The sequence below is a fragment of the Vidua macroura genome, chromosome 7 (assembly GCF_024509145.1).
Source record: "Vidua macroura isolate BioBank_ID:100142 chromosome 7, ASM2450914v1, whole genome shotgun sequence".
NCBI classification, from domain to species: Eukaryota; Metazoa; Chordata; class Aves; order Passeriformes; family Viduidae; genus Vidua; species Vidua macroura.
The window spans coordinates 29,324,610-29,349,819 of record NC_071577.1 but is presented as its reverse complement, the minus strand read 5'-3'; the positions used below and the strand labels follow the sequence as shown (position 1 = coordinate 29,349,819).

The window sequence follows — 25,210 nt, the reverse complement described above, 5'->3', positions numbered from 1 at the left end:
TAGATCTTGTGATGATTTTGAATCATTCATGTACAGTGTAGAGTAACAGGATTATGCATAGTGGCATGGCAATTTTGTTTCAGTCCTTTGTGAGGTAGAACAGATATGATACTGTGCCTTAAACTGCTTGAACACTGTAAATAAAATATTTTAAACAGTGTACTGGTTTTGGTCCTCAGAAATCCCAAAGTGACTTAGACTGTTCAAATTGTGCTTGTTACCTCTGGAGTAAAATTAGCAGTCATTTATATGCATGTGGGACCCATCTGCCTTCATGTTTAGTAGGTAACAGGGTGAGTAGGAGTGAATCCTCACTTTCCCTGACATGACCTGAGTGGAAGGTTAGTGTCAGCGCTGGATTTACTGGCACCTTGATTTTTTTTGCTAGTCTCTAAATTATTCAGTGGAGTTTCCTTGTCCTCTTGATGCTGAAAGAAATACTCATCAGCCCTCAGAGTCCTCCTACCAGCACCAACCTGTTAGCTTCTCTATTGAAAGTATGCACTTTCTTCCATGTCTTCTTTGTGGGATATTCCTTGAAGTTGTCTTAAAAGCTGACCTTGTCTCACCCTTTGAACTTCCACATGAAAAAATTGTATACTCAAAGTCCCACTGTCAGTGGGCTCTAGTTGCCTCTGACTTGGTCTAGTTTTACTTAAGTCATTTTGTAAGTAGGGAAGTTGTATGAAGCCTCATTTCCTTTGCCTCTTTCTTTGTAGATTTGCTGGTATCTCATGCTTTGTTTTTCCTCTTACTGAGGGCTATGTTTCAGTGGAATCTCTTTACTGTATTTGTATTTGCATATAATCTTTGGTATCTCTCTTCTCTCTGCCACATTAGGTTAAAGTTTGCTAAAATTGACTAAAGAATTCAGAAGTTGGGTGAAAAAAGAATAGATAAATATTAGATCAACAATTTAATGATATCTTTCTTAAAAATAGTAATTAAAATACCCGATAATGCTTTTTTTAAACATTCCATTGTGCTCTTAGCATTAAGTGCACCTATGGGTTTTTTTGGAAGACCAGCCCATGGGACTAGGTAGTCTGCTGCAGGGTTTTATCTTTGTGTTTCAGATGTGCATTTTTGGCTCTGGCAGCCCTCCTTTTTCAGCAGGTGCATTTTGGAACAGGAAGGCAGCATTAGCTATACGGCAGTTGGATCAGCCCTTAGGGTCACAGGGTATCTCAGGTTGCAAGGGCCTTTGGACTCACCATCTAGTTTCATCCACCATACCACTGTATACTGTCAAGGCCCTAAAAGTTATTTTTTGTTTTTTAGCAGAATTTATTAGCTGGTAAGTGCTAAGTGTCCCAGTGTCAGAGGTGCTTACATGAATTGACTCCCATGTAGATGTTTTTGGGATGCCAATGATGCCAGCAGTTTCGTGTGGTGACTCTGAGTCACCCAGGGTACCAGTGACAACTTAATTGAGGCTGAACACAGTCAGCTTGCCTTGCTCAGAGCTGATGGCTGGAACTGCGTTTTGTGAGAGTCTGTATGAAGCTGCCTCATGTAATTGTATCCCGTGTGTCGTCTGGTCTGTGGCTGTATCATTAAATGTAAGAGGGAACACAGTGGAGACATGTAGTCTGAATTTTTCCAAATGAATGCTGCCTTCCACAAATCCTTCATTACTTTCTTTCTAGATGAGAGCTCTTTTTTCTAACTAGGGAAAACCTACTGAGTTCTTCATTTGTGCTAAAATGGAACTTTAAAACAAAACAACATTTGAGTATTCAAGAATTGGAGCAAAGACGTGCAGTTATCAGACCGTGGAGAGCCTGATAATTTTTTATAGTGTGGCTGGGATTTTGGCCAGAGGAAAGAATGTATAGGATTGAATCTGCATTAATTATAAGAAATTTTTTGTGGCTACTAATATTTTCTCATCTCTAAAAGTAACCTCCTGGAGAGAAGTTTGTGGAAATGATGAAAAATTGCACAGTAGAGTCCCATTCTGACATAGAAACACAGAATGGCTTGGGTTGGAAGGGACCTTAAACATCCTCGGGTTTCAGCTCCCCTGCCACTGGTTTGGACACCTTCAACTAGATGCTAGACCAGGGTCCTCAAAGCCTCATCCAGCCTGGCCATGCCCTTTGTGTGGCAGCTCTGCTCCTACAGGCAGGACGTGCACACAAGCACAAAGGCTGGCAAGATTTCTTTGGGATGTGGAAGCACTGTGAGGTGAACTGTGGTGGTACCGCCTTGCCAGTGTTAAGAGTGTTCGTGCCAGTCAGCTGGTAGTTGAGAACCTGGTAACAGCAAATGGGAAACCTAAAATTGCTTCAGTTCAGTGTGTTATGAAGTTATATTGTCTGAGTAATATCTGCATTTACTGTGAAATGTATATTAGGAATCAGCTCTTTGTACTAATTTTCTTTGTGTCTGTTAGAGCTATACTCTATTAAAAGACACCGAATTTGCCTTGTATTGCCATGACTCTCCATTTGACTAATATCAAGTGACATAGTTGTGTTGGGTCTAATTGGACATCCTGCAGCAAATGGAGGCATCAGTGCTTGTACAGTGACATGGAACAAATGTCTGCTTTTAACAATTTGGGAGGGCTTCATGTCTCACTGTTGGGAGCTTAAATAAAGGGTCGTTACTAATTCAGTGTGGTAAAGAGCTGAGCTTTACAGGCTTTTATTGATGTATACCCATCACCAGAGTTGTCTGACAGAGCCAGTCCTGTTCATATTCCAATTTCCATAATAGCTCTGTAAATATAGACAGCTTGAGGTTTCATATTGGAATAAAAAGTGCACCTCCAGTTTTGGAGGGAATTCTGTTTGCTTGTAGCTGATGGAGTCTGTCCTGATGCACCAAATTGTTTAACCCAATACTCCTCAACAGACTGTGTATCTGCGTGTGCTCTCATCTGTTGGAGTGCTGTGGACAGAACAATCCTTGTGCAAATACTGCAGTGCACTCCTACTTTTGTAAATAAAGCCCTCAGAGAAGGCAGTTGTGTACCTTGATTAACTCTGAGATGCTCAGAGGGGCACTGCAGAGCTGTATCCTGAGGCATGAAGGATGCCATCGCTGTGCTGCTGTTGTGTGCGGGGCTGAACTGCTTGACCTCCAGAAGGAATTTCTCACACCATGATTGGATGTGGTATGGAAAGCTGAAACTGCACACAGGTTTTAGGAGGTGCATGCTCTTACAGATTGGAATATTTTGTCTGTCTGGCTAGAGGTTTTCTTCCAGGCCCGTATGGGTGGCTTTCCTGGTTTTCCTGTCTGCCTCTTCTACTTTCTTTCCCTTTAGGTCTTTAGGAAGTTGTTACCTGCATAATGTTGTTGGAATATGAATAAGTTATGTGAGTAGGTCTGCTTGTGAAAGACTACTAGCTTCAATCCCCATCAAGATCTGAACTTTCTTGTTGCCTTCAAAGAACTCTGCTTGTTTCTTTATGTTGGTCAGGTCTCATTCTCTACTTGCAGTTTCATCTGTTTCCTTCTGGAATTTCCTGTTCTATAAGCCTCCTGAAAGCTAATGAGAAGGTTTCCTAAGTAGGAGGGCATGTGTGGAGAAAAGTGCTGTGAAAAGTTGCACCTAGAGGTGGTGTGATGGGAACTGGTACTACACATGAATGGGAAGGCAGGAGCTGACATCTTGGACCAAATGACAGTGCTTTGAAGGTGGAGATCTGAAAGTTCAATTTGCAGAACAGCTAGAGAGTGATGGTGGTGTGAAAAGAAGGATCATCCATGAAAAAAGGTATCTGTAAGATAATTCCCTTACAGGAACAGTGGTACAAATGGGGCATACATTTGGAAAAGGTGGAAGGGAGAGGCTATGTAATAGCAGAAAGGTGAGCTGCTGAGAACCATGTGAGAACTTCAAGCTGTTTAATACAGATGAGATGGGCTGGATTTTAGGTCTGCATGAAATACTGCAAGTTTAGAGACTTAATAAACTTGAAAAGTATCTTTCACATTTCTATCAGGGAGAGATCTTGAGTACTAGGTATTAACACGGTCTTAGCTGATTATCCTTCATTGTGCTATCACTGAGGTATCTGGGGCTGATGCTAATTAATGGCTCTCTGATAGGCATCTCTGAGTTTTCTGGTGGCCATTTTCAGGAGGAAGTAGTGCATGAGAGTTGTAGCAGAGTGTGCTGCAGCTGGGCAAACACTTAAGAATGAAAGTCGGTGACTTTTCTAGGTGGTAGCTCTGTTACCAAACTAACTCTTGTGAAAGCTGGTGTGAGGGTGGCTTGCTGGCTTTTTTGTCTGTGGAAAGCAGGTTTCTCATGATGTAGTAGTGAGGTTGTCTAGGTCACATGAGTCCCATGGGCTCCCCAGTTCTTTCAGCTAATGTAAAGGAGGGAAATAAGGTGAAGGGAAAGTTGATTTAGACTGGAGAGCCAGGATGAATTGCTGGAATATGTACTTTATTTATACTCTGTATGGGTACTCCAGACTTCCATGTAGTGTTCTCTGTGTTTTAACTAGAATCCATATTTATCACAATTGTTTTGCAGGAGTGTGTTTTATGATGATTCCAAGATCACTGGTCAAACATCAGTGTAAGTCTGTTGGCACAAAGGGTGTTTCAGGTTGTCCTGCTGTTTTCATGTTCCCAGGCAGAGGGGGCTTATTTGGTGCAGCTACAGCCCTCAAACACTGCTGAGCAGAGGCCGTGCTTTGGATGGGTGAAACATGGAGTGAGAAAGAGTGGGGAGCTGTGCAAGTGTCCCCGTCTCAAAGAACCAGTTGTGCAGACAGCTTAATGCAGGCAGTTCAGAAGGCTTGGATAAAGCCCTCTGGGGAATCTGAAGGTGTGCATGAGCCAGGAGCTTGGAGGAGAAAGGAGCTGCTGATCTGGGAAGAGATGGAGCTGTGGGGAAAGGTTAGTGTGCGATAGACTCTGCTATCCTTGTGGGAAGATATCCAGTGGTGACTCTCACATGGCAGTCTGAGAGGAAGAGAGCAGGAGGAGACATTCTGGTGTGTCTTTTAAAACTGGGATAAGGGAATCACAGGCAAAGAGAAGAGGCCAAGGGCAGGACTTTTAGATGGTGTTCATCAGGGTGGGAGTTGAGCCAGGAAAAATTTGTGGCACGTCAAGAAGATGACCTGAGCCTGTTTATCTTCCTCTGTTTTCTTCATGGCTATCACCATTGAAGTCTGGCATCTTCAGACTGGGAGGATGGAAATAAAGTGTTACTGGGGGGTTGTTTTCCAGAGATCAGAGGGACACTTGTGATAAATGAGAGAAGCAGTTCTGGTAAGTGAACATGTGCTGGAAAATGGCTCTGCAGCCAAACTTGGCTGAGGGACAGTTAAAACAAAAATGCTCTAAAACCTGCTTTTTTAGTCAGGAAAGGTGTGGTAGGGTTGGGACAATGAGAAGTCTGGAACTTAATTAAGAGCCAGATCCTACTTCCATTAAAGTTGGAGAAACTCAAGTTGACCCCAGCTGCTGCAATGTGCCATCTCTGGAGATGGGAGAGAATTTTGGATGAACACCACATCTAATGTGCGGACATTTAATGTCTCTGTTTATTTTTAGTTTGAGCTCTTCAAATGCTGTTAATAACATGCCTGTGTTACTTGTGTGCATGTATATAAGGATTAATTTACATTTGAATTTTGTTTCTTATGGAGATTTTTTTCTGGGAGACATTCCTTTGAGGCTTACCTTTAATAATGGGTAATGAAGGGAGGGGATAACTAATCTTGTTTAGTCTTTTGTTATGGAAGTCAGAGTTTGTGATTGAAATTTATGATTTTCCACTCCCACTATTTCAAGCTTTTGAATCTGTATTTCCATGTGATAGTTTCAGTGATTTTAAAGTAACAACACATTGATAGTTCTTTTTTTAGTCAATTATATGTGAATTTATATCAGAAATTTTGGCTTCTGTGCTAGTTACTTTGGTATTTTGTGAATGTGGCATCTTCTAAATGTGCTATTTTGTATAAAGCTTACACAGTAGAAGATAGGGGAAAATGTTGGGCTATTACAGTTTTTTTTGTACTGCCCTAGGAATGGTTATGTGAACAACCCCAGCCTCTGCTTTTTTGCACACTGGGAGGAGCGCACCAATTTCGAAGCTGTGAGCTCTCAGCCACCTGGAACTTGGTTTATTGTTTAGGCAGCTATAAAAGATAACTCGAAGGAAGTGAGGCTGTTGTCTGTGGGCTTCCATTTGTTCTGTAGAGATCCACATCCTTATTAGAAAGTATGTAGATCTCTGTATGTTTCAGAGGGCTGAAAACTGTTGCTTTAGAATTGGGAGTGGGGAGTCCTTTTTTTGGCAGATGACAAGGATGCTTATGTTTTTCTGCATTTTACCGTAGTATAGGTGATGTCTGTATCTATAACAAAAACCAAATTGTTGGTCAGAATTCTTAGTTCTGATTTTCTTCCTTTATTTGATTTGAAGATAATAAATCAGGTTAAACCCTAACACTGTTTCTGAAGAAATACTTCATTCATAGAAAATAATTGGTTTCAGTGCAGAAGGAACTGCTTGGGATTTCATGGACTTTATTACATGGGATATCAGATTAACTGATCTAATGAGGCCCTTCTGCCTCTAAAAATCTGTTACTGGTGCAAATAATGTAGGATAAAGAGGTCATAGTTTTTGCTGCCTCTATTCTTTAAAATAATGTAGTGTGATGGTAGACAGATACTGTTTTCAATCATTTTTTTCTTCTCTTGTTCTTGCTGTTTCCTTTGTATTTCCTATATCAGTGGTGTGAGGTTCCCTCTGCTTCCAGACAATGTTTGTTTTGAATCCTGAAATCTGCTCTTGGTTATTTTGTGGGAAATCTGCTATCTCATTTGACTTGAATAGAATCACTCTAGGTATAAGCGTCTGAGGAGAGCTGCTGACCAACCAACATTACAAGCTGGATTGTGATTTGGAATTAAGGTTTCAGTCACAAGAGCTGTCCTTGTCCAAGACATCGGTTGCTTCGGTTCATGCTGGGTGATCAGTTGGGAGTTGTGTCATTGTATTGAAAGGGTTACTGTTCTGTAGCAAATACAAGAGCTGAGAGTGAGGTATTTGGAAAAGCTGATCAGCAGATACTTGGTTGTCCCAGAACCTGTGGTAGCGTCCACATTCTTGAAAGAACTTGAGGGTGCATCCTGCTCCTGTGAGGCTTGAGGCTTAGCAGGGAGGGAGATAAGGAGTGAACCCACATAGAGCTGAAAGAGGTTCTTTGCCATAAGCATTCTCTTTCTCACTGACAGGTTCAGTGTTTGTGGATGACATGCTTAACCTGCATATGGATATTGTTTTCATCTTTGTGCCTGTTTTGAATCTCTGCTGTTCAATGCTCATTTTTGGAACAGTTGCATATCTGTGAGATGAATCTTGTTTTTTCCTTTTATCTAGCATCAAAAGATTAAAAGGAAACTTGAAAAGAAGCATACGTGCTTTTATTTGACTTGCACAGCTAATTTTCTCCTTAATGCTATGAGCTTCAAGTTGCTGCTGAAAGCAAGTTTGTGCACATGCACCAGGAATCTACAAGGGGAGAGTCACAGGGGGATAAATGTTCAGTTCCTGGGGAGCTGTAAATTCCCTGTTTCCTTACGCTCTTTTGTCAGTGGTCAGCAGTAGGTGATCTGGCTGCACTGCGGACAATTGAGCCTCACGTCATTCTTTGTCATTTTCTGGGCCTGGTGGGTCTCAGGCTGTGGTGGTGGCCCATGCTTTGTGTAGTGCCATCTTTCAGCAGGGACTCTGTTTGTCCAGAGTATTTGGGCTGGAGCATGGACTCCTTCAATAGAGGTAATGCTATTTGATGCCTGATGTCTAAAACTTTGACTAGAACTAATCTGTATAAAACTTCCTGAAATTCCTGCTTGTTGTGAGGAACCTCCCTGCTTCTCCCCTGATCTTGCGAGATCTGATTTAGAAATACTTAGTGCATGGTTTTTGCAACATATACTGTAAATAGTTGGTTTGAAGGTTCACTGCTCTTCTGATTGGCATAGTTAATGACATATATATCTTGAAAGTCTTTGATGCTGGATCAAAAGAAAATAAAATTATTTTGGAAGAATGAGATTAATATAAATTTTAAAATTCTGTAGTGCATTTCATCTGAAAGTATCTGGAATTACTTTTTCAGACCAACAAGATGGCTAAATCCATCATTGAAGCCTGCTGCTCCTACCTGCCTGAACAATAGACGTGGCATAAATGTGTTGCTTTCTGTCAAGGGAATTCAACTGGTTTAAATATTGATGCTATGTTCTTTAGTCACCAGGCATTAAGGCAGAGATTGTATTTGGTTCCTAGTTCACAGATAAAGTAGTGAGGCAATACTACAGGGAAAATCTGGAAATGGGCTTGCAGTGTACCCTGCCTCCTTTCTGCCCATGGAATGGGAAGGAAACTGCTCTGAAGATTTAAGTGTATTTACTGCAACATTGGTAGAGGTTCATGTGGAGCTGTTCCCCCTCCCCTGATTGCTGCACCAGCAGGTGCATTAGGTAGCTTGGCTCTAGGGGCCAAGACTGTTCTGGAGCTTCCTTGGCCTGCTCTGGTGTCACTGAGCACAGAACCTGGTGTGCAGTACTGTCACAGGGAGAGGTACAGAAGCAGTGTTAGGAATATGCTTGTACCAGGCATGGTGGGAGGAAGACCTCCTCTGACTGCATGACTGAAATAGGCTGGCAGGCAAGGTGACTCCACAGTGAAGAGGAAATCCCTGGATATTTTTCACGCTCTTCATTTTTTGCCTTATGTTTCTATGAAGCTGTAAGTCACTCCCCAAAGTATGGAGGCTGCTCCACAAATTCCTGTTGAAAAGGATTCCTCACTGTGTGGGAAAGAGTCGAGGTGAGTTGCTTGCCAGCCTCGGCCCCTTCCGTGTAAAAACATGATTAAACTACTGCTGGTGGGTTTTGTGTGTGTCAGAAGATTACCATTACAAGTTAAAGACCATCTGTCTGGGTTGCTGAATGGTGATCAGCTGAGTGGGAACTGGGTTGCTGCTGGTGTAAAGGTTTGCTGGGAAAGCAGGTGCCCTTGCAGGGATTAGCTCCAGGGGAAAAGGTGTTTTCTCTCTTGCTGCTATATGCAGGTGTTCTAGCTAATGCCACATGCAGATGCTTCTCGTTCCAGATTAATGATGCTTTGTTCCCCCGGGTCTCAAGGAGGTTGTTTAAAGGAGAGAGAAGTGTATTGACAGAATTCAGTTGTTGAGTCTGGTTTGTTTGCCCAGTTCCTCAAACCACCACAGTGAGTTCACTTCGGAGCCATGGGAAGGGCTTAGTTGCTGCTGAGGTGGCAGCTCTAGCAGCAGGTAATTGCAATTGTGCCTCCAGTATTTTGTGCTCTTGGGAAATGACTGGAGGGCAGAGCCTTGCCATCTCCCCTTCCCAAGCAATACTGTATAGTCCATGTTTGAAAGAAGACTCCTCTTGCAGATCTTTGTCAACCAACCTCAGCTGCTCCCAGTCTGACCAATGAAGGAGCTGTGTGGATTTTCTTTGGTGTCAGTACGAGTACAGCGATAGTGAAGTGTGGTTAATAATGAAGAGGCTGCTATTGACTCAGCTTACAGCAAACCCTTCTCTCTCCACTGGGTGCTGAGGCTGTAAAAGGTGGTAGTGATAAAAGCCAGGTTTGCAAACCACAGGTCTGCACCACAACCAAGATCTTCTGTGTAGGGAGTCAGAATAGCAGTTCAGTGTATTTGCAGGTGGCTCATGAGATGATGCTTTAGATACCTTGCAGACACCAGCAGAGTTTTTGGGCTTGTTTCTGTCCTGCTTGCAAGTTGCAGTCAGCAAGGAGATGCATTCCCTGCCTGTAGGAGGTCATGCTCTGCTTAAAGGCTGCAAGAGAGGACACAGGTGCAGCAGCAGTGCAGAGTGCCCCACTTGGAAATTGGTTGCCCATTTTGTTCATCTGTGTTCAGGGGAAAGCTCTGAAGAAAATTTGTTGAGGCGTTTCAGAGGTTGAATGTGAATTTTTAGGAAACCCTAACTGCAAGCTAGGCTGTGTTTTCCCTGTGGTTTTAGGATAAATAGACTGCAATAATGTGATATGAGTTCTACACATGAATATGTAAGACTAGCCTGTAGTAACTAATGTGTTTTGGAGGTCTTTATGGTATTCAGGCTATCCACAGAAGAAAAAAAAATCTCCCAAGATAAGGTTTTAAAATAAAGTTTCTATTTCCAGGTAACCTGGGCTGTTTAATATCCTCTCTTGTATGAAGAGCAGTGAATCTATTTGCAAGGCCCGGGAGCACAAGTTGTGAATCTCACAGCTGGAGTCAGTGGAGAGGCAGGGCTTGTGCTTCACACAAAAACTGGGCTGTTGGGGACTCTGATTCCTATACAGTATCCAAGTTTGTCAGGTCTTCCCTTCTTCCTGAGTCTCTTATCTGTACTTTAGGGAAAATGTTTGTGCTTATTAAATTGAGGATACTGGCCCATTGTAGTGATTTGAAAATGGGGACAGTGTCAAGACATCTGAGGTTGGAGAAGGATGTCTAACTTAAGATCAGCTTGTTTCTTGACCCTTCCAGAGCCAACAGCTAAAGAAGATGTGGTTTTTAACTATATGGTGGTAAGACAATTTCCATATGATCTGGGAAATGGTGCAAATCTCTTTTTTGACACAGTTTCATGCAATTTAGTTTAAACTTCTCCCTAATAAGTAAAATGCTGCAAGCATAAAGTAAATCTTCTATTACTTTGAGTGGCCTGGAGACGTTTTTACAAGGTTTAACTCACTTAGTGTGGCATAAATGAGTTGGATTTAATCGGGAAAGGGCTGGTCTATGTGTTACTCTGGCTTTGGTAGCAGGTCTTGCAAAGCAGCACAACTGAGTTATGCTGATATAGAACCCAAGACGGAGCATGCTGAATATGCTGAGGTTGTTTTCTTTTCATGCAGAGTCCAGCATGTGTGTTTTGTGAAGTTAGGTGTATGGGTGGTTAGAAAGTTGTTTTGAACAGCCAAAAATTTGTTAAGATGTATTGTTTGCTGTTGAATAATGAATGCCACAAATATGAGGAGTTTTACAGGGTCTTGGAGCAGCTCAGCATGATAGACTCTAAGTATCTCACTTGCAGTGAGGAGAAAGCTCTTTCATGTTCTTTGAGTGAGCCCTTCTCTAATATGTTATTTTGAGAAATCTCATGATGTATATGCTCCGTATTTCTCAAAGCTTGGCTCAAAGTAAGTTTTGTCAAGAAGAAAATTGTGTGTGTTTAAGTTGGCATAATTAGTGTAGAATTTGCTAAGGATCCTGCAGGGGAAGAAAGGATGGATATGGTTTGAGTGTCAGACATAGGAGAGGGAGCCTGAGGTTCAGTGTAGTCTTTATATACTTCACAATTGTATATTAATGTTGATTTAAGCCAATATTGGAGAGTTTGATTAACCACGGTGTCAGCCTTACTGTGAGGAGTTACTTTTTATTAGCCAGTGTAGTGTATTTCTACAGAGGATTGCTAATAAAGGTCTATCAGTCTGCCTTTTATTGTTCATAAAGGATGCTTACTAACTAATAACTTACATTGCTAATAATGTGTTTCTAATGGCAAGGGAGGAAATTTTGAGGCTTTGTAGGTATTGTAATACCAGGGACTTCAGGAAACAGTCAAATCCAGTTTATTGTTCACAGAAGACAAATGAATGTACCCGGATGTCTTCTACCAGATATTTATCCAACCTATGCTTAAAATACATCCTTTGAAGATTTCACAATCTCCCGAATTAGTCTGCTCCAGTGCCCCTCTGCTCTGCATGTTTAATTTTCTTTCTAGCTAATCTAAGAGGATTTCTCTTTATCCTTCTCCTGGAGGATATGGGAAAAGATGATCACCACCTTTGTTCAAGTCCATTCTAGCAAAATCTCTTCAATGTGGTTTTCACTAGGATTGTTAATATGTGCCAAATGAGGCTGGTGGTTTGTGCCTTGTTCTGCAGTGTGTTGGCAGAGCTTTGTCTGTGCTGCTGGATCTGGTGGGATTCTGTGGGGCGGGCAGGCCACTCTTTTCATCCCAGAAAGGTGCTAAATAATTGAAGGGTAGAGAAGAACAGAACTTCTCTGCCTGTAGGTAGGTGTGCTCAAAGGCAAAGGCCTTGCTTATGCCTCCTTTTCATTGAGGGGTCATGTGCCCTTGGAGGTGTAACATCTTCATTATTTAATGAAGATCTAAAGAACTCTTTAGCCATTTTATGGTAGCTGCTCTGGTTTCCAGCTCCAGTTCTGTAGCAGTGTCATTAACAAAGAGCTGGAGGGAGATGTGGAATGAAGCTTTAAAGGAATTGTCATGGGCAGAGATAGTTTTTGTAATCTCTAGAAAGGCACAGCATGTGGCAGGGAAAAGAGAACGCTGGCAGACTGGGTGAGTGCAGCTACAGTCATACCAGGGAGACACTGTTGTGAGGCTTTCTTGCTGTGGCAGACAAGTGGGTCACAATGTTGATATGTCACTTTGGGAACTTCAGCTGTGATCAAGAATGTGATGATATGAATTAAGGGCATTTCTGGGAAGAGAACCTGTAGAAGAGGTAGTATTGATCTTTGTGCATGGAGAGTTTTGCCCTTGGAGACAGAGGGTTCAAATCAGTCTGCTCTGGATGAACTTGCATGTTCAGCCTGAAAAGCAACAGCAGAGAAGAGAAACAGTCTTGGAGGCTGCAGCAGAAATCTCCTGTACAAGTACAGCTGGGCTGTAGTTTCCCTTGGTATTCCTGGTTAGCTTTGCAGCCTGAGGAATAGGATGCCTTTCACGTGCACTGCAGTGTGCTGCTGTAGTGAGGGCTTGCAAGAAGCCAGCAATGGCTCTTAGGCTTGCCTCAGAAGAAGTTCTTGAGCTGCTATTATGTGAGCAGAAAACTAGTTTGACTTGTGCTGCTCTTCTTTGACTTGATGGGGACAGAGAGCTGTCTCTCAGCTCCCTGCTGAGCATGGCTGGTGTTGGGCTTGCTCTTTGCTCAGTGTGGCTGTGAGGCAGCTGTGGCCAGACCCAAGGCTTCGGAGGGCAGACTTGGGAGACCCATCCTACCTCTGCTACAACAACTCTGCTCTGTGGTGCTCAGAGTCACCTGGGAGCACAGCAGTTCCTTTCTGTAAAGTCAGAGTATTTCTTCAAGTTCTTACAGAGACAGTGTAGGCTGGAAGGGTGCTGTTTGCCTGCATGCTGCTTTGTACAGATGAAAGGAACAATAAAACCAGTGCTGGTGTTGATTTGTGTTATATGCCTTCTCAAACCTCATAAGGAGGCATTTGGGATTGCTTTCCATGGGTATTTTTCCTTGTATTTCTCGCTGGAGAGAAGTGGTAAAAGGGAGGTGTTAATGCTGCCGTATCTTGACTCCTAATCCTAATTATCTAGTGATCAAGAAGAATTTTATGGAAAAATAATGTAACTGCATTAACCTGTCTTGAAAAATAAAGTTTTCACTATCTTGGATTATTTGAGTCACTTAAAGAAAACATTAAAGCCCATGTAAGGTCAGCCTGTAATTGGGCAACTCTTTAAAGAGCATGTGGTCTCTGTACTAGACTGAAGTAGCTTAGTAGCTAAAAATCTGTTTCTGGAATTTTTTCCCTACCTAATAGAATTTAGGTGACTTTAATTTAGGTGACTCTGAATTAAGTCATCAAAAGGAGAGAAATTTGCAGTGACAGCTGATTTCCCTGTCCTGTTTCTGGACAGAGAGAATGTGAATGCAGACAGCTGGCTCAAGGTTCTGGTTTTGTGTTAGTCTGATGGGTCAGAATCTGACCTCTAGCAGCCAATCCAAATTCCTTACTTTAGTTGATGAAAATGTCAAGATACAGCAGAAACTACTGCAGGGCCCACATATATCTTGAAGATGTTTTTTAAAAGAAAGAGTTAATAAAGAGTCTGTGCTTTGTTTCTGTGTTGCTTTGTGGTTGTGGCATCTTCTTTGATGTATGAATTTGCAGACAAGGAACAGAATGTATATGTGCACACTCAAATTCCCAGTCCTTTGAAAGATGGAGGAGAAATCTCTTTAAATGATGATGTGAGTATAACAAGTAGGTCTGCATGGATATTTTTTCCTGCATCTATAGATCTTAGACTGAAGTACATTTGTTACTGGACTGCATGCTGGCAAAGTCCCAACACTGCAGGCAGATGTATATGAAGAAGCCAAATAATGCCTCTTTCCAGTATACAGTACTGCTAGACCTCAGTGTGACAAGTTTATGATAATAATAATTCTCTGTAGTTCTAGATGAGGATATGAAAACTAATGAAAAACACTACCTTGTATTTCCTGTCTTGCTATGGTGCAGGAAAGTGCTATTAACCTACAGAAGGAAAAGGATCAAGGGCAAGAAGAGGCATAACTGTAGGTGCATCTGCTTCTGAATCAGTTTGTGGTGTTGATTTTGTGGAAGACTTAGCAACTTATCTGCTTGATTTCTCTTACAATGTCTGTTCTTAAGAAAAAGCAACCACTTGATCTCTAACCTGTTCTACAAGCAGTGTTATCTCAAAAGCATATTATGCTTCTGTGTTATCCTTGGGCATTGTCATATTTTAAATCCTCTAAATTATGTTTTCTAACCTGATATAGTTACTATCTGTGAAACTCAATCTCCAATCCAGCTCAAATAGCCTCTGTGCCACAGATGGCAAGAGACTTGCCAGCAGCAATCCCTCCTCCTTCCTGAATCACATTGCCACTGACAGACTGATAGAAAAATAGTAATTGAAGTCTATCGCTGTGTGACTTTGAAGTTTTTACTTTTATCAGATGATGTCAAGTTAAAACCTCCTCGATAAATGAACCAAAAGCCCAATGTCATTTCTTTGCTGAAAAGAATAACTCAATTCCTGTCATGACTGCTGTATTTGAACTTGAAGTGTGTGTGTATGTTGCTCCCTGATCTGTGTTGCAGATCATTTATTAACTGTGTGAAACACTGTTGAAGTCTGAGATTGTCATGGGTCAGATCATGTAGCTGGGAGTCTTTGGGAGCTTCAAAATGTTGCCTGGCTTATACTACTGTACACAGAGAAGGATTAAAAAAATAAGTTTTGCTGTTTCACAGTCTGTCAGCAGGGTCATACAGGTCGTGACACAACAGCTCATTAAACCTGGTTTTGGATTGACAGGGCTGCTTCTAACTAGAATATAGAAAAGTGTTGCAGGTTTTAATGAACAGTAGAAGTCAGTTACAGCTGAAGACCTATATGTTAAGAATCAAGTACAACAAAACACCTTCTGTAGAAATGTGCCCTGACTGATCTAATTTGAGCAGTGGAGGGGAGATGGTGTTGAACTAACTGGCTTTTGGAAACAAGTTCTCAGCTGAGTTTATTGATGAGGTCCATTCTTATGCTAAAAGTAAAGAGTTACTATTTCATTTTACTCGGTTTGGAATATGCACTAAGGCTGACTGGGATGGGAGGAAGCAGTCTGGCATCCTTTTCATGTCAGGTTAACAATGGCACACTATCACATCCAGCATTCTGTCTTGTTTCAGAATTCACAAGACACCGGGTTTTGGAGTTCTAAAAGACCATGCTTTCCCATCTGTGTGAAAGTTTTGTTGCTTTATTTAAAACAAAAAAAAAATACTAATGGGATACTTCAGTTTGGAATAGGTGTCTCAAAGGAAATAAACCACTTCTGACGTTACAGGAGCCGGAAGCTCCTGTGTGTGTATATATATATTTATATATATGTGTATGTGTATATATATGTATATAGCTCAGGAGCTATATGCATAGCTTCCAACCTGTTCAGCAGAAAGCAAGAATGCTGATCTTGTTAGCAAGTGTCCAGTGAGAACAAACCTCTGAGAAAATAACAAAATTACAAAACAAGGCATCAATCTTCTAAAATCACACAAAAAAAGAGGTTATTTAAACACTTGATTTAGCTTAGCCATTGTTATGTTGAAAATAATAAGAGTTGTGAAGGAGAGAAAAATGTAGTAAAAGCATTGTGAGAGGTGAGTAGAGCCTGTCCGGGAGGTACCTGCTTGGTCTGGCTGAGCTCCCCTGGGGTGTCAGCTCTTTGTGTACCTGTGCTGAACCCTGAGTGGCTTCTTCTGTTACACTTACAGCTTCTGTTCATCTGATCTATTTCAGTTCTAAAGAGTTCCGTTTAAGATAATTAATCCAAGAACTAATGATTTAGTTGAACACTTAATTAATACTTTACTTGTATTAATCCACAAGAATTTGTGGAAACCTCTCAACATGAGAGATGCTTGTTTGTGTAGCTGTGGCACTAGAGCATTGATAGGAGCTATTTGCCTGACTTGTTTAAATGTGTTTCTAGGGCTGGATATAGAAGCCAGAATGTATGTGGTTTGTCCCTATAATTTTCCAATTGGTTTTCCACTTGTGCTGTCAGCTGCTCAGATGGCTTGTTCTTTTCCCTAGCAAAATGCTGGCTCCCTCAAGCTGTACAGGATGCAGAATACCCTTCTCTTCTCTTTCTTCTCTTCCCTTGTTTGCAGTTGATTTTTTTTTTTGTTTGGTTTTTTTTTTGTTTTGTTTGGTTTTTTTTGTGGTTTTTTTTAATATTTTTTGTTGTTTTGATTTTTTGGTTTTTTGGTGGTTTTTTTTGTTTTGGTGGTTTTTTTTTTTTTTGGTAAAACGCTTGCAGCTGAACAGGTCTGGAGGCTGGATTGCTTCAGCCACAGAAACAGACATGGAACAGGCACTGCTTGAGCTGTCTTAGTTTAATCTTGAACCAATGATTGCCAGGCTGTTCTTCTCACTCTGCTGTGGCTGGGCTTCCCCAGGTGCCACTTGCAGGAGTTTTTCATAGCAGTGAGTTGCCAATGTGACTACTGTAGCCAGAAAAATCTCTCCAGGCAGGTTTTGTTGAAGAGTTGTCCCATGGTGACTACTATCCCCTCTTTCAGATCTGGAATGCCAGGTGAGTTGGTTGATAAGGAATGGTTTTTGTCTGGAATTGGGTTTTCCAGACAGCTTATTAGAAAAGCCCCAAGTACACTGCTGAGCCGCAGTGGGACTGCACGGCATTTCGTGCATGTGATGTTTGCTCCAGAGCAGTTCTGCAGACATTTCCACGGCAAGAAAAGTACCCTTGATGTGTGCAGGTGTCCCAGACCCTGGATACTTGTGGATAGGTAGCCTGCCTGAGATTGCAAAGCCTTTTTGGGTTCCTGACCACATGCCAGGCGCCCATGTGGCCCGAGGGTGTGCCCTGATTTAGATGCATTGTGCTTCACTATGTTGTCATATAATTGAGTATCTGTTGGACACAACTAAAAAGGCATCTGTTTTCAGTCTGAGGGAGGAAAACAGATGTTTTATTCTCTTGTGAGAGCTCGCAGTGATGCATCAGCTGTTGCTCCAGATCTCAATGATGACAGCCAAAAAGGCAAAGGGAAAGACATACAAGTCAAGTTGAGGAGATAAACATTAAATAATTTCTATTTCCTCTGTGTTAAGTGACATGTGGGGTTTGGTTCTGAAGCATGTGGAAAGCACTACCCTGTAAGCTAGAATTAACTTTTAAATGGACAGGGACAGACTATTTTTTCTTTGGTTTCCTAGACCAGATAGATCAAAGTCTTGGAAGAGATCTAATTGCCAAAAGTTAAACAATATTAAAAATTATGCTTGACTTGATTGAGAACTGTGCTAAGAGCTGGATGTAAGACATAGTTGCAAGAGGCATGTACAGGCTACAGAGTGATTGAAGCTGCTGAGTCAAAAGTTGTGTAAGAAGGTCTGCAGAGTGCTAGGCTTGGGCCACTGGTGTCACTTCACTCAAACATCCCTGTCCCTTGCAGGATCACACAGCAGCTCAAGCAGAGTGCATGCTGATAGCTGCCCAGCTTGCAGATGGGCACTGGTATGTATCTGCTGTGATCTGGTTCCACCAGATCCACGCTGTATGGGCTGTGCTAGATCCTGTGGCTGCTGTAGATGCTGGGTTAGATGTAGCTCCGCTGCACCCCTCACTGGCGTTGGTGAGACTGGGAAGTGTTTTAACCCATGCCTTTAAGGGTCATCCTCTGGACTTTCTCCCGAGTGGGTCAGAAAGAGTCTGAGCAGAATTCTGGCTGAGATGGTGCCTTCCTCTGTGGAATCCTTCTTCCCACCTCTCACCCTTTTCTCTACCTAGCACCCATCTCTTCACTTTCCTGGGCTTTTGTATCTTTCTGTGGCTGACAAAGGCATCTTGAACCTTTCTTCTTTTCTGAATGGAGTTCTTCACTGTTGTACCATTAAGTTGTTGCTGACTGTGTCTGGAGACACTTTCCAAATGCGTAGGACAGCGTGGTACATGCTGAGCAGGCAGTCTGTCTGTGCAGGGTGGGAGGTGCTGTGAAAGCTCTAGGTCTTAGGGTGTTTTCAAAGTGTTATAAAGACTGTGGCTACTGAAAATGCTATTGCTTTTTTGAGTGTGTGTTCCTTTCTTCCCAAACAAGAGAAGAAAAAAGCTTCATTAGCTACGATCTAGCAAGAGCTGTCATCATCTAGTAAGTTTCCTACTCAATTTGGCTGCTGCCTACTCCTCATCGCTGTGGCTGCTCTCCCTCCCTGATTGATCCCCAGCTTTTTCACATTGCCAACAGCTGGTGGGACTTTGCTGTGTCTGCACCCCTTTGGTGCCCTCCTCATGAGGCTGACCATGCATCCTGTCATCCATTGCATTGCAGCATTGCTGTTCCTCATAAAAGCTGGTGTTGAATGGTGTAATCTGGAAGTGCAGATGTTCAGAAGCTTGGGAACTAGTGATCAAGGGGAGTATCTGGATATTTGAACATCCTCACAGTTGTTACTAGGCTTTGCGAGTCCTAAGGGAGCAGAAGATTGTCGGTGATTATCTCCTAGGTTTGTGTGTTTTTTCCCAGATGCTGTCTAAACCCTCAGAAACACTTCTGTTCCAGTTTTAAAATGTGTTGACCCTTTCTATTGTTGTAGTGTTAGAGATGGAGTTGGGGTCAGTGCTTCTGTGCTAGGAGCTTTTGAGGTGCTCCAGCTAATATGCCTGCAGGCAGATTCCCAGTGTGATTTCTCACTTGGTTCTGTGCACTGTAGCAGCCTTTTGCTGCTAATGGAGGGAAAGGCAATGTCATTAGGTAAAGCAGCCTGGTCTGTTAATAAGGCATGTTGCTGTGCTGGCAATTGATTAGTTGCCATAATAAAGGATTTCCATTTTCCTACAAAAAACTAAACAGGGCAATGCAATGCCCTTTTTATTTTCCTTGCCATATTCTTTTTGCTTTTCTGTAGCGAAAGGAATGCTTCATACAATGAAGCCTCATTGTATGAGGCTTCATTATGCCTTGAGCTCTGGGATGCAACTAGTTACCAAAGCTACAGGGTCCTGATCCCAAGCTGATCCCCGGGTAAGATCTCATCAGTGCTCACAGAGTTACATTAATTTTTCCTTCCTGGGTGAGGAGCTGGCTGTAAGTGTAAATGCTCAGCTGGGGGCAATGGAAATGTAAGGAATAGTGGCAGTGTTTGTGACTAAGATATTTAACTATTGTGTGGTGAGGAACCAAAGGTAATAGCAGTTGGTAGTGCAGATGTTTTGTTTTGATGTCATTTCATGTGAAGACACTAAGCATTGAGTATCCATACCTGTAAGGTGCTGCATAAGCAGGACCACCTTTCTGAAACAATGATGGTGCTGCTGTTTTTCCAGCAGTGTTTGGGGTAATTGAGATGTGAAAGTGTGAAGTAAGTTGTAACTCTGCTTTCAACTACAAAGTCTCCTGTGGTACTACCATGAGTGCTGCTTCCCTGGAGACTTAGCAGACTGTATTTTGTGTCAGCGGTGATTTACCTGCTGTGCTGTCTGGAGCTTTGACCTTGCTCAGGGTAGAAAAGCCTCCTGTACTCCACAGCAGTGACTCTGCAACTCCTGCTTCCCTCTATGTCCTTTGGAGAAAGCCCAGTGGCTGCTTCTCTTCTCATCATACACAACCACTCAAGGACCAGTTGAGAATCTTTGCAAAACAGGGTGAATTTATTCTTTGGAACTCCTCCCTTCAGTTCACCTGAGCAGAGGCAGGGTAGGGAGCACTGTGATTGAGGGCTGACTTGGTCCAGGTCTTTCACCTGGGACATACTTGTTAGCTCTTCTGGAATTTTTGTAATGATAACTTTTTTCTCTGTGGTGCATTTTCTTTAAATTGCTTTGAATTTCTCATGCGTTCTACCAAATCTCTAGCTTTTAGATCAAGAGACAACTGAGGGGCTTTTGTTGACTTTTTTTACTGCATCCAGAATATACTCACTGGAATTTTTTTGCTTTAGCACAGGAAAGGTGCCCTTGTGTCCTAATGGTAGTGGTAAAAATACATCTCTGTAGCGATCATTTTTGACAACCTTTTCTTAATATCTCCCAACATTTAAATGACCTTAGTTCTGGAATTTCTTTCACTTTAGAACTATGCATTTTTTACTGAGCTGTTCATCTGTTACCAGGCTTGTAAATGAAGAACTTTTAATAACCATGATTTTGTTTATTTTACAAGTGCTGGTGGTTTCATTGGGTGTTTTGGTTCACCTAATTCCATCAGGAAATTTGAGGATTTTAAAGGTGATGTCTGCAACAGAATGGATGGTATCTCATTAATCTAGAGAAAGAACCCAAGAATATATATTTAAAGTTTTCCCCCATTCAGCTCTTTGACCATAGCTTGTAGTCATGCTGGTAAAACCAGTTGTGCTAATGTTGCTGCCTTTTTGTTTGCTGGGTTTTGCAAATTGTGTTGTACAAAAAAACTTAGCGTCTGTGTCTGTGTGAGGATTGTTAGGTTGGGGAGATGGACTCATGCTTCTAGTGCAGATGTGGTGCTGCCTTGGAAAATGTAATGTTGACTCTTGGAATGGCAGAAGGAGATGGACTATTCCAGGGTGGATATGGTTGTAGTTTTGTGCAGGTGGGATACAGCAGTCGGCATTTCAGAAGCTGATTCCAGGTTTTTCTGACAAGACTGGTTACTGCTGTGCTGACCCAAAACACCTGACTTCAAAACTAAATTTGCCAATAGCATCTAATTTCAGCTTGGTCTTGAGTGCCCAAGTTCAGTTGTGGTGGATGTTTCATGTCACAAGGAATTAGAACTGCTCCCTCTGACTGATCAGCACTGATCAGACCAGCAGTGATGTGAGCTATCAATGCTTGCCTTGGACTTCTCAGTGTGTAATCTGATGTGTTACCCTTTTTTCAAAAGTGTATTAAATTTACTCAAAGTATGGAAGCACTTTTCCATGTTTTTGCTTATGAATCCAAAAGATTATCTAAGATTATCTAAGCAACTGTTCAAAAAAACCATGGTTGAATTGAATACTCTTACAATTCTTTCTTTTTTTCATATTGAGATTTAGTAGTCTTGTCTTCCATTTCCCATCCCTTCTCCAAAGAAAACCTCTCAGACCTCTAAGTGAAATAGCTGTGTCACCAGTGATGGCAATCAGCATGTTGAAGCAGCATGAAGCAAGCTGGTGTCACAGCTGCTGTAGAAGCTCTCTCCAGCATTCCCATTTAGGTCCCAAGCTGCCAGGCGTGGAAGGTTCAGCAGGAGGCCGGCAGAGTGCAGTGACTTTGTGGGGATGTACTGCTCAGTCCACTGCTGCTTCCCTGCAAAGAGGGGGGATGAAGGTTCCTGCAGGCACCACCACATCCCTGCTGTGGCATGGTGTAGTGAGTGGAGGGAAGGGCTTGTCTCCCCGCCTCAGTTTGTCCAGGCCATCGGGGTAGCCTGGAGCTGATTCACTCTGGATTCTTTGTGCTCAATCAGATGTTGCTGGATTGTGCAGCTTCTTTACCCTTTTATGGGAGTGTGTTTAGGTGTGTCTTGTTTTAAACTGGATTGATTTATTTGTCTGCCATGCTTGGTGACCATGTACTGCTGGAACAGATGACGGTGGGCTGTCTGCTCTGATATGGGGAACTGCCTGCAAGTCTTTCAACACCACCCAGATATTAAAGGACAGATGCTTTGAGTTGTTTTTGTTGACCTCTGGAAAAAAGTACTGTCTCTATTGGGAAAGGCTGTGTTGCTTCCTGGGAACTAACAAGAGACTTCTTTGCTGGGAGAGATGACCTGGCAGTTGGAGAGAGGCAGGAGAAGGGTTTGCTGACAGCCCTTGGCGCCTACAGAAGGTACTCTGAGACAAGACAAAGCAGCAGCAGATGCCAAATGAGCTGAATACTGGGTGGCACAACTTACTTTATTGACTGTCTTGGGGAACCTCAGGAGTCAAATGAGCAGAGGCAGACCCTCAGGCCTAGGACTGTCATTCTCTTTCTGATTCTGAGATCACTCTTTTGGGGGCCCATGTAAATAGGAGGCGAAACGATCTGTGCTGATGTAAAGGCCTGGAATAGCTCTGTAGTTATCAGCATTGCAGCATTATCTGGAATTTCAGATGGAGAGCTGCCCTTCCTGTGCCTTGGTGTGGAGCTGTGCCCTCCAGCTGGCTTCCCTGGGGAGAGGCCTGCATCGGGATCACGGCAGTGGGATGACTGCTGACAGGGCCCATCGCTGCTCCCGAGGTTCCTCCTGGACCTCGGTGTGTGTTAATTCAGGCCGAGCTTCAGTAACTGTTCCAGCAGTGGACAGGTGGGCTCTTCAGTGCAGTCAGTCCAGTGTAGCCAGGGCTGGCATTCAATTAATTCTTTGTTCATTTGCCAGCCATGCCCTCAGTTGTCTGTTATCTGTCTGTAGCGGATCTGTTGACTCTGTCAATCCAAACATGATTTCTACTTTCTGCCTCTGACCTTCTGAGGCAGGTGTCACATTGGGGTTGATAAATGAATCCAGCATAGTTGGGAGTAACATTTGCTCACCCCAATTGCTGTTTCCTCAATATCTGTCCAAGCACCATCGTAATCATTGTGCTAATTTATAAGGACAACAACAAAAAGTCGTGCAAGGCTTAGCTCATCCTCCTGGCCTTATTCTGGGGGTGAACTGCAGGGTATGTTTGCACTGTGCATGTGTTGGCTTTCATGTTTGAGTGATGAATTCCCCTCACTCTTCCTGGCTTTCAGGCAGTTTGAAGAAGAGATGGATTCCTTCCTCTCCCGGGATCGAATTTATCCCTGGGGCACATCTCTGTAATTGCGGGCAGCACACTTATCTCTGTGCAGGATGCTGCTCTGATGGGACTCGGATCAGGCAGCTGTGAATGGTGACTGGCACTCAGAGTCCCATTGCTTTTCCCTAAAAGCATCTCTCCACTGATGAGGATCCGGAGCCCACCCTCTTGCTGGGGCTCTGGTGCCAGACCCCAGGCGGGAGGCTCCCAGTGAGCTGGCAGACACAGGCCGCGATAGGCCTTAGGGCAGCTGGCTGAGCATTTGTCGATGGTACATTAAATCCAGTGTGCGAAATGAATGTGAAAACGAAACACAGCTTAATAAAAACACGAGGAAACATCTCCTTTGGTGTATGAATAAATGTCAGTTAAAAATTGACAATGTTGAAGGGTCTGTTACTCTGAGGGGAGAAGACCTCAGGAGCTCTTTGGAGAAGGTGTGGTGAAATTGTGTGTTGGGAGAAGTTAGGATCCAGGGGCTTGTGTTTAGGAAGGTTTTTTTTCACAGAATGCTTGGCATGGAGTAGTAGACTGTTTCCCCTGCCACAACACGCATAGCTCCCTGGGTGTTCCGGAGCCGAATTTGGAGTGAATCCATTTGACAAGCTGAGGGCTGTGGGCTGACGGCCGCTGCGCGAGTAACGTACAGGGCTCAGCGCAGAGCAGCCCCGCGGGTGCCGCGCACGGGCTCTGTTGGGAGCAGCGCTGTTGATGGAGGGGGAGGGGAGAATGGGGGCGGTGCCGGGAGACGGGAGCGGTGCCGAGAGGTCACAGCACCACGCGGGTCCCGCACCGCGCCGTGGGGTGCTCGATGGAGCTCAGCGTGAGCGTTGTTCAGAACGCGCCGCGCACACGCCGCGGTGCGAGGTTCCAAAAATTGCGCCGCGCACGGAGCGGGCGCTGCTGTGTTGTTTAAGGCGTTAGCAGGGCTGCTCTCGCCATACGCTCATTGAGCAGCCACGCAACCCCCAGATAAGGACGGTTGGCGGCCGCTGGGGCGCGGCGCCCGTAGGGGAGCGCGAACCGCCCCTAGGTCCCGGCGAGGGGCGGCGCGCCCCCGGCCCGCCCGCTGCCCGACGCCCGGCTCGGGGGCGCGCACCGCGCGGGACCCGGCGCGCCCGGGCGGCTCCGACCCAGGTTCGAGCCCTTCGGTGGCGGCGCTACCCAGAGTGCTCCGCGCCTGGCTGGCGCAGATTTGCATAGAGGGCGGGGCCGCCGTGCGGCGGCAGCGGCGACGGAGCGCGCCCTCTGCCGAGCGGCCGCGGCACTGCAGCGCACGGCCTCGGCAGCGCTGCGGTGAGCGCGCAGGTAACGCGCGGTGCGGGGTAACTGTGCTCCCCGCCCCTGCAGGGAGGGACAGCGGGCACGGATAGGCCTTTACACGGGCACCTGTGTGTGTATGTGTGTGTGTGTGTGTGTGTGCAACGAGTACAGCTGTACACGTGTGTAGCGTGAATGGACGGGAGTATAAATATATGTATGTATGACAGTATCATAGAATATCCTGGGTGGAAGTGACTCACAAGGATCATCAGCTGCAGTTCCTGGCTCTTGCACAGGACAACCCCAACAATCCCATATGTGCCTGAGAGCCTTGTCCAAACACTCCTTGAGCCAGGGCTCGGGGCCATGACCACTGTCCTGTTGTTTGTGTATATACGTACACTTGTGTGTATGTACAGGGAGCTGGGCTGTGTTGGAACAGTCCCGGTGGCACCGGCTCAGAAGCCTGGCTGTCCCTAACACTTCCAGGTGTGATTAACCTTGGTGCTTATCCAAAAATTTAGGGAGAAGTGTCTCGTACTAGCACAATTATGATCTGTAGAGTTTTACGAAGTGTTTCACGTACAGGCTACACAGTACATTCAGTATGTGATGTACCTTTTTTTAGTAAGTAAGCCTAGTTAATCAGAGCAGGTTTTATCTGCAGCCTGTCATGAAGCTTCTCTCAAACTAGGTGTCTTTCTTTGAATTCCAGTTCTGTCATAAAAGTGTTTGGTTTAATTTCTGCCAGTAAATAATTAAGCAACTCTTAGTGTGTACCATTTACTGATTGTAATTGTAATAATTGCAATTAATTAGAAATGCTAGTTACAGCAAATACTGAAATGGTTTATACACATGGTTTGTGTACCTTGCACATCTATACACATGAATTTAGTGCTTA

The 25,210-nt window shown here is 43.7% G+C and overlaps 1 protein-coding gene and 1 non-coding gene across 2 annotated transcripts in view; one reads left to right on the top strand and one right to left on the bottom strand.

The window, feature by feature from the left end:
• The window catches only part of CLASP1 (cytoplasmic linker associated protein 1), a 170,016-nt gene that overhangs the window by 19,291 nt on the left and 125,515 nt on the right, over positions 1-25,210 (top strand). The window lies entirely within an intron of this gene.
• Positions 23,910-24,026, bottom strand: LOC128810392 (U4atac minor spliceosomal RNA). The gene has a single exon (XR_008438036.1). It is a non-coding gene; the product is annotated as a U4atac minor spliceosomal RNA (small nuclear RNA).